Raw genomic sequence first — 14,579 nt, forward strand, 5'->3', positions numbered from 1 at the left:
CCGCACGGTCGTTTTCCTTTTCGTGGTGTGATTTCAGCCACCATTGACGATTTGACTTCGCCGACGCGATTTTTTCCGTCGATGTCCTCGAAGGTCCCGAGTGGATTTAAAAAGTGTGGTCGCTGCGGCCGGCCGATCTCGCAGACGCACCCCACGCTTGGTGCCTCCAGTGCCTCGGGACGGAGCACAATATCAAGTCGTGTTCTCTGTGTCTCGGTCTCCGGAAACGGACTCATGTTGCGAGGCAAGTTCTGCGGGACCGTCTTTTTGGAACTTGCGCCGGCCCCTCGACGTCGACCTCGAAGGCATCGTATCGACGTCCGGCCCTTCGGTACCGGTATCGATGCCCGAGACATCGGCAACCGATGGCAGCGACCCCAGGAGAACAGGTCCCGTCGCCCGCCGGTCCTCCGGTGAGAGTGGGGGTGAGAGGCCACGTGGGCAGTCGGCCCCGGGTCACTCCCTCAGCTCGTGGGCCACGGGACCGAACCCTGTCTGACCCGGTACCTCGAGACCGAGGGGGATCGACCTCCTCCTCCTCCATGCCTCCGGCGCCGGTGACGGGCATCGTAAGAAAGATAAGAAGCGTCGTCACCGGTCGCCCTCGGTGCATCCGGATATCGGAGAGGAGGCGACGCCGAAGCGTCATCGTCGAGAGGAGAGGTCTCCGTCGGTGTGGAGGTACCGACGCGTCGGGGTTCCGGCACCTCGGTGCGTCTCCTGGCCCCCAGCAGCTTCTGGCGCCGACACCCCTACCGGCCCCACCGCCTTTCCCGGCAGCGGGCCTGGACGAGTGCCTCAGAGCCATCCTTCCGGGGATCCTGGAAGGGCTGATGCGCCAGGCTGTGCTCGGCGCCGATGACTGTGGTGCCGGCGAGCTCTAGCCCGGCGCCGGGGCCGTCGACACCGCCGCCGCTTGCGGTGCCGGTCTCGACCGCCACGCAGGTGGAGTCCCCGTCGACGTCGATGGAGGGAGCTCTGTCCCCGCCGGCGCGGGAGTCCACCGCTCGACGACACCGAGACCTTGGTGCCTCGACGTCGAGCCGGGCCCGGTTCAGGACTCAGCTACATGAGCTTATGTCCGACACCGAGGATGAGGACTCGTGGGGGGAAGAGGAGGACCCTAGATATTTCTCCTCAGAGGAGTCTACGGGCCTTCCCTCGGACCCCACGCCTTCACCGGAGAGGAAACTCTCACCTCCCGAGAGTCTCTCCTTTGTGCGGGATATGTCTATTAGCATTCCCTTCCCGTGGTCTCTGTGGAAGAGCCCGAGGGCCGAGATGCTCGAGGTCCTCGACTATCCATCACCACCTAGAGAGTCCTCCACGGTGCCGCTGCACAATGTCCTTAAGGAGACGCTGCTTCGGAACTGGGTGCGACCATTAACTAACCCCACCATTCCCAAGAAAGCAGAGTCCCAGTACAGGATCCACTCCGACCCAGAGCTAATGCTGGCCACAATTGCCCCATGACTCAGCGGTCGTGGATTCTGCTCTCAAGAGGGCACGGAGTCGAGGGATACCGCCTCGGCGCCCCCGGGGCGGGAGTCTCGCACTCTGGACTCGTTTGGGAGGAAGGCCATACCAATCCTCCATGCTCGTGACCCGCATCCAATCATACCTGCTCTATATGAGCATTCACATGCGGACCTATGTGCAGCAACTGGCGGACCTGGTCGAGAAGCTCCCGCCGGAGCAGTCCAGGCCTTATCAGGAGGTGGTCAGGCAGCTGAAGGCGTGCAGAAAGTCCTGTCCAGGGGTATCTATGACACCTGTGACGTGGCATCTCTTGCTGCGGCCCAAGGTATAGTGATGCGCAGGCTCTCATGGCTGCGTGCCTCTGACCTGGACAACCGCACCCAGCAGAGACTGGCCGACGTCCCTTGCCGGGGGGATAACATTTTTGGTGAGAAGGTCGAGCAGATGGGTGGACCAACTGCATCAGCGGGAAACCGCTCTCGAAAGCTCTCCCACCGGGCGCCTTCAGCATCACCTCCACAGGTGGACGTTTTTCCCGGGCCGCAGGCTGCACCCTATTCTTTTGCGAAGCGTAGGTACAACCAGCCGGCCCGAAGGCCTCGTCAGGCACAGGGACAGCCCCAGCGCACTCGTTCTCGTCAACAGCGTGCGCCTAGCAGCCCCCTGCGCCTCCACAGCAAAGCCGGGGGGGGACGGGCCTTTTGACTGGATCCACGGGAACATAGCCGCCCTACAAGTGTCCGTACCGGACGATCTGCCGGTCGGAGGGAGGTTAAAATTTTTTTCACCAAAGGTGGCCTCTCATAACCTCCGACCAGTGGGTTCTCCAAATAGTGCGGTGCGGATACGCCCTGAATTTGGCCTCCCTGCCTCCAAATTGTCCTCTGGGAGCTCAGTCTTTCAGCTCCCATCACAAGCAGGTACTTGCAGAGGAACTCTCCGCCCTTCTCAGCGCAATGCGGTCGAGCCCGTACCACCCGGGCAGGAAGGGCAGGGATTCTATTCCATGTACTTCCTTGTGGAAAAGAAAACAGGGGGGATGCGTCCCATCCTAGACCTGAGCGGCCCTGAACCAATTCCTGGTCAAAGAAAAGTTCAGGATGCTTCCTTGGGCACCCTTCTGCCAATGATTCAGAAAAACGATTGGCTATGTTCCCTGGATTTAAAGGACGCATATACTCACATACCGATACTGCCAGCTCACAGACAGTATCTCAGATTCCGCCTGGGCGCACGGCACTTTCAGTATTGTGTGCTGCCCTTTGGGCTCGCCTCTGCCCCACGAGTGTTTACCAAGTGCCTCGTGGTGGTAGCGGCCTACCTACGCAAGCTGGGAGTGCACGTGTTCCCATATCTCGACGATTGGCTGGTCAAGAACACCTCGGAGGCAGGAGCCCTCCGGTCCATGCAGTGCACTATTCAGCTTCTGGAGCTGCTTGGGTTTGTGATAAATTACCCAAAGTCCCATCTCCAGCCAACCCAGTCTCTGGAATTCATAGGAGCTCTGCTGAATACCCAGACGGCTCAGGCCTACCTTCCCGAAGCGAGGGCCACCAATCTCCTGGCCCTGGCTTCGCAGACCAGAGCGTCTCAGCAGATCACAGCTCGGCAGATGTTGAGACTTCTGGGTCATATGGCCTCCACAGTTCATGTGACTCCCATGGCTCGTCTTCACATGAGATCTGCTCAATGGACCCTAGCTTCCCAGTGGTTCCAAGCCACCGGGAATCTAGAAGATGTCATCCGCCTCTCCACCAGTTGCCGCACTTCACTGCTGTGGTGGACCATCCGGACCAATTTGACACTGGGACGTCCATTTCAAATTCCACAGCCCACGAAAGTGTTGACGACGGATGCATCTCGCCTGGGGTGGGGAGCTCATGTCGATGGGCTTCACACCCAGGGTCTGTGGTCCCTCCAGGAAAAGGATCTGCAGATCAACCTCCTGGAGCTCCGAGCGATCTGGAACGCACTGAAGGCTTTCAGAGATCGCTGTCCTGCCAAATTATCCAAATCGGACAGACAATCAGGTTGCAATGTATTACGTCAACAAGCAGGGGGGCACCGGATCTCGCCCCCTGTGTCAGGAGGCCGTCGGATGTGGCGTTGGGCGTGTCGGTTCGGCATGCTCCTCCAAGACACGGACCTGGCAGGCGTAAACAACAGTCTGGCCGACAGCTGAGCAGAGTCATGCAACCGCACCGCTTGTGGTCGCTCCATTCCAGAGTGGTACGCAGATCTTTCCGAGAGTGGGGAACCCCTCGGTGGACCTTTCGCCTCTCAGACCAACCACAAGCTGCCTCTGTTCTGTTCCAGACGTCAGGCACACGGCAGGCTAGCGTCGGACGCTTTTCTCCTCCATTGGGGGACCGGCCTCCTGTATGCTTATCCTCCCATACCTTTGGTGGGGAAGACTTTACTGAAGCTCAAGCAAGACCGCGGCACCATGATTCTGATAGCGCCCCTTTTGGCCCCGCTAGATCTGGTTTCCCTCTTCTTCTGAGTTGTCCTCCGGGGAACCGTGGAGATTGGAGTGTTTTCCGACTCTCATCTCGCAGAACGACGGGAGCGTTGCTGCACCCCAACCTTCAGTCCCTGGCTCTCACGGCCTGGATGTTGAGGGCGTAGACTTCACTGCGTTGGGTCTGTCTGAGGGTGTCTCCCGGGTCTTGCTTGCCTCTAGGAAGGATTCCACTAAAAAGAGTTACTTTTTCAAGTGGAGGAGGTTTGTCGTGTGGTGTGAGAGCAAGGCCCTAGAACCTCGTTCTTGCCCTGCACAGAACCTGCTTGAATACCTTCTGCACTTATCAGAGTCTGGCCTCAAGACCAACTCAGTAAGGAATCACCTTAGTGCGATTAGTGCTTACCATTATCGTGTGGAAGGTAAAGCCATCTCTGGAGAGCCTTTAGTCGTTCGATTCATGAGAGGCTTGCTTTTGTCAAAGCCCCCTATCAAGCCTCCTACTGTGTCATGGGATCTCAACGTCGTCCTCACCCAGCTGATGAAACCTCCTTTTGAGCCACTGAATACCTGACATCTGAAGTACTTGACCTGGAAGGTCATTTTCTTGGTGGCAGTTACTTCCGCTCGTAGGGTCAGTGAGCTTCAAGCCCTAGTAGCTCATGCTCCATATACCAAATTTCATCACAACAGAGTAGTGCTCCGTACCCACCCAAAGTTCCTGCCGAAGGTGGTGTCGGAGTTCCATCTTAACCAGTCAATTGTCTTGCCAACATTCTTTCCCAGGCCGCATACTCGTCCTGCTGAACGTCAGTTGCACACATTGGACTGCAAGAGAGCATTGGCCTTCTACTTGGAGCGGACACAGCCCCACAGACAGTCCGCCCAATTGTTTGTTTCTTTCGACCCTAACAGGCTAGGGGTCGCTGTCGGGAAACGCACCATTTCCAATTGGCTAGCAGATTGCATTTCCTTCACTTACGCCCAGGCTGGGCTGGCTCTTGAGGGTCATGTCACGGCTCATAGTGTTAGAGCCATGGCAGCGTCAGTGGCCCACCTGAAGTCAGCCACTATTGAAGAAATTTGCAAAGCTGCGACGTGGTCATCTGTCCACACATTCACATCTCATTACTGCCTCCAGCAGGATACCCGACGCGACAGTCGGTTCGGGCAGTCGGTGCTGCAGAATCTGTTTGGGGTGTAAATCCAACTCCACCCTCCAGGACCCGAATTTATTCTGGTCAGGCTGCACTCTCAGTTAGTTGTTCTTCGTAGGTCCATTTCTGTTCTACCCTCGCCGTTGCGAGGTTCAATTGACCTGGGTTCTTGTTTTGAGTGAGCCTGAGAGCTAGGGATACCCCAGTCGTGAGAACAAGCAGCCTGCTTGTCCTCAGAGAAAGTGAATGATACATACCTGTAGCAGGTGTTCTCCGAGGACAGCAGGCTGATTGTTCTCACCTACCCTCCCTCCTCCCCTTTGGAGTTGTGTGTTTCATCTTTTGCTGGTCATTCAACTGGCGGGAGCGGTCGCGCACGGGCGGGAAGACGGCCGCGCATGCGCGGTGGGCGTGCCCTGCGTGCCGACCGTCCCGCGAAGCTTTTTTCCGGTTGGTGGGGGCTGCCGCGGACGTCACCCAGTCGTGCGAACAATCAGCCTGCTGTCCTCGGAGAACACCTGCTACAGGTATGTATCATTCACTTTATTGAATGGCTTCTTACTATCTTTTATTTGACTGTACTAACTTCCTCTTGAAGATGATTTTTCTTATTGTCAAATATTGTAATTTTTTCACATTAAGCTAGAAAAGACAGTATACCTTACTTAAAAAAAAAAAAAAGTGAAAGAGCATATTCCACAGCTGTGCAAAGCAAATAGAGAAATGATATAAAACCACATATATCTGTATTGGACCTGGAAGACTGGGTCATAGGTTAAACGCAGCTATTGAAGCAAACAGTGAGGTGAACCAAGGTTAGTAGATTATCCTAATCCTCCTCCTGTGTCTGTTCTCCAGGGAGCTGACTGCTTCTAAATTGTATCAGTCTTAAGTACATAAGTACATAAGTAGTGCCATACTGGGAAAGACCAAAGGTCCATCTAGCCCAGCATCCTGTCACCGACAGTGGCCAATCCAGGTCAAGGGCACCTGGCACGCTCCCCAAACGTAAAAACATTCCAGACAAGTTATACCTAAAAATGCGGAATTTTTACAAGTTCATTTAATAGCGGTCTATGGACTTGTCCTTTAGGAATCTATCTAACCCCTTTTTAAACTCCGTCAAGCTAACCGCCCGTACCACGTTCTCTGGCAACGAATTCCAGAGTCTAATTACACGTTGGGTGAAGAAAAATTTTCTCCGATTTGTTTTAAATTTACCACACTGTAGCTTCAACTCATGCCCTCTAGTCCTAGTATTTTTGGATAGCGTGAACAGTCGCTTCACATCCACCCGATCCATTCCACTCATTATTTTATACACTTCTATCATATCTCCCCTCAGCCGTCTCTTCTCCAAGCTGAAAAGCCCTAGCCTTCTCAGCCTCTCTTCATAGGAAAGTCGTCCCATCCCCACTATCATTTTCGTCGCCCTTCGCTGTACCTTTTCCAATTCTACTATATCTTTTTTGAGATATGGAGACCAGTACTGAACACAATACTCCAGGTGCGGTCGCACCATGGAGCGATACAACGGCATTATAACATCCGCACACCTGGACTCCATACCCTTCCTAATAACACCCAACATTCTATTCGCTTTCCTAGCCGCAGCAGCACACTGAGCAGAAGGTTTCAGCGTATCATCGACGACGACACCCAGATCCCTTTCTTGATCCGTAACTCCTAACGCGGAACCTTGCAAGACGTAGCTATAATTCGGGTTCCTCTTACCCACATGCATCACTTTGCACTTGTCAACATTGAACTTCATCTGCCACTTGCACGCCCATTCTCCCAGTCTCGCAAGGTCCTCCTGTAATCGTTCACATTCCTCCTGCGACTTGACGACCCTGAATAATTTTGTGTCATCGGCGAATTTAATTACCTCACTAGTTATTCCCATCTCTAGGTCATTTATAAATACATTAAAAAGCAACGGACCCAGCACAGACCCCTGCGGGACCCCACTAACTACCCTCCTCCACTGAGAATACTGGCCACGCAATCCTACTCTCTGCTTCCTATCTTTCAACCAGTTCTTAATCCATAATAATACCCTACCTCCGATTCCATGACTCTGCAATTTCTTCAGGAGTCTTTCGTGCGGCACTTTGTCAAACGCCTTCTGAAAATCCAGATATACAATATCAACCGGCTCCCCATTGTCCACATGTTTGCTTACCCCCTCAAAAAAATGCATTAGATTGGTGAGGCAAGACTTCCCTTCACTAAATCCGTGCTGACTTTGTCTCATCAGTCCATGTTTTTGTATATGCTCTGCAATTTTATTCTTAATAATAGCCTCCACCATCTTGCCTGGCACCGACGTCAGACTGCTTGGACACTCGTGGATGTTTAATGTACAGAGTTTTTTCACCCATATACCACCGCTCCTGAGACAGGCACTTACTCGCCAAAACATGGTGCCATGTCGAGTCAGTTGTTCGTATTTTACTAAACCCTTTGTACCAAGATTTTCTTGTCTTCTCTGTGTTTTTTTTTGGTTCTGGCTGAAGAAGAAGAGACACTATACATTCCACCATGTTGCCATCAGGTCAAAAGCATGGGGACCCCCAACAGTCCACTAGTAGCTGAAAAGGCTGAGTGGTTTAATTCCCACTCTCCACCATCCAGAGACGCAGAATGTATAGCACAGTTTTACCATACCATAATAGCACTAACTTCCAGGAGTGAGACAAACAAGGCCCTACTTAGGGAAATCCAGTACCATAAACACTGACGTGAGTAGGAGCTCAATATACTGTCTCTTCATGTCCAGTGTACAGTGCTGTGTATGTCTAGTAGTGCTATAGAAATGATACTTAGTAGTAGTACTTCTTCAGCTGCAGGAAAAATTGTGGTCAAAAGCAGTAAATATACTGGTACAACCCTGGCCCAGGCCAAAGCGCCTATAGCGAGTGGAGGAATAGCCTAATAGTGCAGTGGTCTGAGAATTCCCACTGCAGCTCCTTGTGACTCTAGGCAAGTCACTTTAACCCTCCACTGCCCCAGGTACAAAATAATTATCTGTATATAATATGTAAACCGCTTTGATTGTAACCACAGAAAGGTGGTTTCTCCAAGGACAAGCAGGCTTACATATTCTCACACATGGGTAGACGCAAACCGTGCCGACTGGTCCGGCATTTTTTGCCAAAGTGTTAAAAAAAAAAAAAAAAAGCTTTAGTGAGGCGCAAGCGGCACTCCACTGCGTATGTGCGCATGCCTTCTCACCCGCCGCGAGAGTGCGGTACTCAGTTTCGTCTTCTTCGCGTGAAGAAAGACTGCATTTTACCAGTGTTCTACACACGTTTGTTTGGGTTTTTTTGAGCTTTTGAGTGCCTTCGACTTGTTTTCTCTTTTTTTTTTTTCGTATTGTTAAAAAAAAAAAGTTCCTTTTTTTTTCTTAGTTTCTTTTTCCCCACATCTAAGTTTCCTTTATTTTTCAATGTAGGCTGCCTTTAGACCCTGACTCTGGTCGGAATTCCTTTTTTCGTGCCTTTGCCCCTTTTTCAGGCACCATCGAACCGTTTGATTTGGACGCGAGGTCTTCCTGTCCATGTCCACGAAGACTCCCAGTGGCTTCAAGCGTTGTACCCGGTACAACTGTACCATCTCGGGAAAAGACATCCACTTTTGGTGTCTGCAGTGTCTTGGGCCCAACCATAGCCTTGCTAACTGTTTTCTCTGTCTTCGTATGAAGAAGAGGACCCACGTTTCTTGGGAGGCTCAATGTGAGATTTTTGGAGCCAGGTCCGGTTCCTTGGCATCAGCATTGAGGAGGCGTTGGCATCGACATTGAGTGTTGCACCGGGAGTATCGGTAAGCTTGGCTACTTCGAGACCTCAGGACACTGGGAGCAGTGAGGCATTGAGTGGGCCACCTGTCTTGAGGTCTGCTGTGTAGACCCAACCCTGAGACGACGTGAGGATTCAATGTAGTCCTCATTGGCACCAAGGAGCATGGGTGATGTACTTCGGGCGAAGGCCAAGAAGCACCATCATCGATCTCCCTAGATACATGGTGCCGGGAGCTCTGGGGCGTTGAAGGATACGGCACCCGAGAAGCGTCGGCACTGGGAGGACTGCTCTCCCTCCATTCAAGAGGTGCCAATGCGCTCATCTCCAAGCAGCCAAGATCCTGCTCCCATATCGACCCCAGCGGTTGTGCAGCCCCTCCAACCAGTGCCTCAGCTTTTCCCAATGTCGGCCCTCGAAGAGCGCATCCAAGCCTTGCTCCCTGAGCTGCAGAATGGCCTTATGCAGCAATGTACGTTGGTATCGGGGGTGCTTGCGCCTGTCATTCCTCCTGCTGTGGCCCCACCTGGTCCTCAGCCTGCAGTGCGGCCCCGGTGTCAACTGCCACCCAGGCCAGTACCCCCTCAGTGTCAGTGGAGGAAGCTTTGCTGGAGTCTAGACGGGAGCCGATCTCTCGACACCGTTCTTGAAGACAAGGTTCCTCAGCATTGAGGCAGGCTCGGTCTCGATCATCTCGCAAAGAGATATTTTTTCCGACACCAAGGAGGAGCGCTCATGGGCATGAGAGGAGGATTCCAGATACTTTTGAGTCTTATGGGATCCCTTCTGAGCTCTCCCCACACCACCTGAGAGGAGAAAAGTCTCCACCCGAGAGTCTCTCTTTTCCATCTTTTGTGGGGGAAATGGCTGAGGCTATTCCATTCCCTGTAGAAGTGGAGGATGAGCTCAGGGCCAAGATGCTCAAGGTCCTGGACTATACTTCCCCTCCTAAGTAGGCAGTGATGGCTCCTTTTCACAAGGTACTACATTCTCTGGCAACAAATTCCAGAGTTTAATTACACATTGAGTGAAGAGATTTTCTCCAATTTGTTTAAATTTAGTACTTCGTAGCTTCATTTCGTGCCCCCTAGTCCTAGTATTTTTGGAAAGAGTAAACAAGCGATTCAAGTCTACCCGTTCCAATCCACTCATTATTTTATAGACCTCTATCGTATCTCCTCTCAACTGTCTTTTCTCCAATATGAGGAGCCCTAGCCGCTTTAGCCTTTCCTCATAGGGAACTTGTCCCATTCCCTTTATCATTTTTGTCGCCCTTCTCTGTACCTTTTCTAATTCCACTATATCTTTTTTGAGATGTGACCAGAATTGCACACAGTATTCGAAGTGTGGTCGCACCGTGGAGCAATTCGAAGGCATTGTATCGTCCTCATTTCTGTTTTCCATTCTTTCCTAATAATGCCTAACATTCTATTTGTTTTCTTAGCTGTCACCACACACTGAGTAGAGGGTTGCAACATATCATCAATGATGACACTTAGATACCTTTCCTGGTCGGTGACTCCTAATGTGGAACCTTGCGTCATGTAAGTATAGTTCGGGTTCCTTTTTTCCCACATGCATCACTTTGCACTTGCTCACATTAAACGTCATCTGCCATTTAGATGCCAGTCTCGTAAGGTCCTCTTATAATTTTTCACAGTCCTCTTGTGATTTAACAAGCTTGAATAACTTTGTGTCGTCAGCAAATTTAATTACACTAGTTACTCCCATCTCTATATCATTAATAAAGCAGCGGTCCCAGCATAGACCCCTGGGGAATCTCACTATCTACCCTTCTCCATTGAGAATACTGACCATTTAACCCTACTCTCTCTTTTTTCTATCTTTTAACTAGTTTTTAATCCACAATAGAACACTGCCTCCTATCCCATGACTTTCCAATTTCCTCTGGAGTCTTTCATGAGGTACTTTGTCAAATGCATTTCGAAAATCCAGATACACAATATCAACCGGCTCACCTTTATCACCTCTTCAAAGAAATGTAGTAGATTGGTGAGGCAAGATTTCCCTTCACTAAATCCATGTTGGCTTTGTCTCATTAATCCATGCTTTTGAGTATGCTCCGTAATTTTATTCTTTATAATAGTCTCTACCATTTTGTCCGGCGCTGACGTCAGGCTCACCAGTCTATAATTTCCTGGATGACCTCTGGAGCCTTTTAAAAAAATTGGCGTTACATTGAACACCGTTCAATCTTCCGGTACTATGCTTGCTTTTAAAGATAAATTATATACGACTAACAGTAGTTCTGCAAGTTCATTTTTCAGTACTCTGTGATAAGTACATAAGTATTGCCACACTGGGACAGACCAAAGGTCCATCAAGCCCAGCGTCCTGTTTCCAGCAGTGGCCAATCCAGGTCATAAATACCTGGCAAGATCCCTTAAAAGTTCAATACATTTTATGCTGTTTATCCCATAATAGAGAATGACATGGGGACAGGGACCTGCAGTAACCGCGGAGATGGGGACCGGGCAGGGACAGAGCCCGCGGGGACGGGGACAAACTTTGTTCCTGTGTCATTTTCTACTTTGAAGCCTAATGAACTGGACTGTTGTTTATGTTTGAGTGATGCATTCATTGATATTTTGATTTTTTTGGAAAAACAAGCAAACATGCTGGTTACAACTAGCAAAATTTGCATGGGGATCCTGTATATCCTGCTACCAGCACATCTTCTATTGCAGAAAGGACTGTGGAAGACAGGAGAGCTAGACTGAATCTTGAGATTGTTGATGACTTCTTATTCATTCACAGATTAAGAAATCATAACAGTGCTTCATGGGGCATATTTCTCCCCTCTAGGGCATACAGAACGGGTTGTATTTTGTAGCCCTGGACATTTTAACAGGGTGGATTAGGATTCCTTAGGGTAATAGAAATCAGCTATTGTTGGGGTTGGAAGGGTCGAGGGTGGTGTTGAGGAGGGTTATTATAGCTGCTCGCTCTTATTGTTTTCTATTTGTAATTTATATACAATAGTTGCACAGCATATTGTTCCTTTTTATACTTAGGTAAAAAGATTTAAATATAAAATCATAATTGTTAGACTTCTGCAGATGAAAACAGAGCCCATGGGGATGGAGCGGGGACGGGGAGAGAAACGACGGAGACACAGGGCCTGCGGATATGGGGTGGGGACGTAGACAGAACCCACGGGGACAAGGCAGGGATGGGGACAAACTTGTCCCCGTGTCATTCTCTATACCAGAAATAAGCAGTGGATTTTCCCCGTCATTTTAATAATGGTCTATGGACTTTTCCTATAGAAAGCTGTCCAAACCTTTTTTTTAAACCCCGCTAAGCTTAACCGCCTTTACCACATTCTCTGACATCGAATTCTGATCCAGGAGATTTGCACCATTACATTTTCCAGGTTTATAGAGATTTCATTCAGTTTCTGACACTGGTATCTCTCCCAAATCTTCCTCGGTGAAGACTGGGGCAAAGAATTCATTTAATCTCTCCTCTATGGCTTTGTCTTCCCTGAGTGCCCCTTTTACCCCTCGGTCATCTAGCAGTCCAACTGATTCTTTTACTGGCTTCTTGCTTTCAATATACTTAAAAATATTTTTACTCTGTGTTTTTGCCTCCAGCGCAATCCTATTGTAAGAAACATCTGAGTGGGTTGCAAACAACTAGAAATATGGAAAGAGAGAAAAAAGGGTGAAATTACAATTTTCAATAGAGAAGGATTGCAAGAGAAAAAGAATTGAGGTGCGTTCTGTAGTCTGACGGTCCTCCAAGAGCATTGGTATATGCAATTCACTCATAAGTATCCTTAAATAGGGTTTAAGTGACGGTTGAGGTTTTCTATTACTAGTACATTGGAGTTGGTTACACATGTGTTTGAAATGAAGTCCATGAAGTTAGTCTGGCCTTCGTTCCAATTACCTGGAGGTCTGTAAAACAGGACACAATTCAAATGATTGTGAAGGGTTTTGTTGTGGATTCTGATTGAGGCCATTTCTAGTTGAGGTGTCATGGACTCAGCAGTGGTTTCGGTGGTAAAGTGGGATCGATAGATTAGTGCTATGCCTCCGCCTCTCTTTTCCTTTCTGGTCCAGTGTGTGATTTTGTATCCTGGGGGGCACAGGTCTAGGATTATGGGGTCCTGTTGGTCATGGATCCAGGTTTCATTGATGAAGAGTAGTTCAAGGTCTTCTGCCAGGATCCAGTCTGTTAGTATTGCTGTTTTGTTTACTGCGGATCTTGCGCTGATGTAGCCCACTTGGATTGTTTGGAATGGGTCTTCTACGTTTGGTGTTGTGTGGACTTTTAGTAGTTGTCATTTCTTTGTTAAGGTGAGTTTGTTTGGACCCTTCTTTGCATTCTGTGGTGGTTGTCCGCATGTTGGTGGTCTTCCTTTGTTTAAGTTGTCAGTTTGTTGAGGTGTGGTGTATCTGATCAATCGTGTAGTATGCGTATAATGTTACTTTCTGAAAGAGGGGTGGTTAGTGTTAAGTGGATCAGTGTTAAGGAATAGATTATTAGGAGTAGTTTGAAGGTATTCATTTTGGTTTCTATTCACTGGGGGGTACTAATAAGACCGTGTTCTGATGACTGGATGCGTGATGAGACTTTGTTCTTTGGAGTGGGGTCTGGTGTTCTGGTCTTGTGTGTTGTTTCAGTTTGCCTTTCAAGCCGTTGAGGTTGGTGCTGGATCAGGTTTCAGTGATAGGTTAATGAATAGAAGAGATGGGGGAGAAGAGTGGTTCTGAGTCAGGGTCCTCCTTTAATTGGTCTCTTATCAACTAATTGCTTCCCTCCCTCCTTGCCCAGAGAATCTTCAGGGCTCCTATTTCTGGTTTTGGCTGGGGCAGAGGGGAGGGGGGAACGTCAGAGTCCCTTCAAGGTAATTAGCAGGGAGGGTGTCACACATGCAGCACAGAGAGCTCAACTTTGAAGATTGTTACTTCAGAGCACCTTCAAGGTAATTAGCAGGGAGGTGTCGTATATGCAACACAAGGAATTCAAGTTGGAAGATTCCTTCTCACTGTGATATCCTGCTTCAAAGTTTCTGATCAATTCTGTGACAGTCACTTTAAGCTAATTTCATTTCTTAATCTTTCTTATGCTTGCTTAAAATGTTGAAGTGTTCACAGATTTGCCAATACAGAAACAGTTTCTCCTCCTGACTTCTCTTGCTGTCTTCGGTTACTAACAAGTCAACCCAGGGGGTGGGGTTGCTCTTGGTCAGGGAAAGATACTTGAAAGACAGTAGGAAGGTATTTGACTCAATTGCTCTTTGGAATGTGGTAATCGAGGAATGCTAGCACTTAAACACTGGTTTTAAACTTCCACAAAATCCTCTGCTTTTTTCACAAGACAGCTCTTCTAATATATGCAGTTAAACAGTACCAAACATTGCTTTTCTTAGCCAAAAAGCTTGCCTGTGTGCAGACCAGTCAACATCCCGACTGATACAAGCGGAGTCACTCGATTCACCCCTCCTTTCTGGTTTGATTAACCCAACACAAATCAGCCTCTTCACAAGCTTAACCTCTGCTGCTGAAAAATGCCTTCATCTCCTTCAGTAACCACCTAGTTTTTACTTTGTTTTTTTACTTTCAGGCCTCTTGAGACTTTTTAACAGTAAAGTCTCAATATCTTGAAGTATTACCTTGGTACATCAGCAGACACCCAAAGTCTCTTCATTCT

At 49.3% G+C, this 14,579-nt stretch overlaps 1 protein-coding gene across 3 annotated transcripts in view; it reads left to right on the plus strand.

The window, feature by feature from the left end:
* TEX10 (testis expressed 10) overlaps positions 1 to 14,579 on the plus strand; it is a 236,419-nt gene that overhangs the window by 63,166 nt on the left and 158,674 nt on the right. The gene's annotated exons all lie outside the window — the stretch shown is intronic.

This window comes from Microcaecilia unicolor, chromosome 1 (assembly GCF_901765095.1).
Source record: "Microcaecilia unicolor chromosome 1, aMicUni1.1, whole genome shotgun sequence".
Taxonomy (NCBI): Eukaryota; Metazoa; Chordata; class Amphibia; order Gymnophiona; family Siphonopidae; genus Microcaecilia; species Microcaecilia unicolor.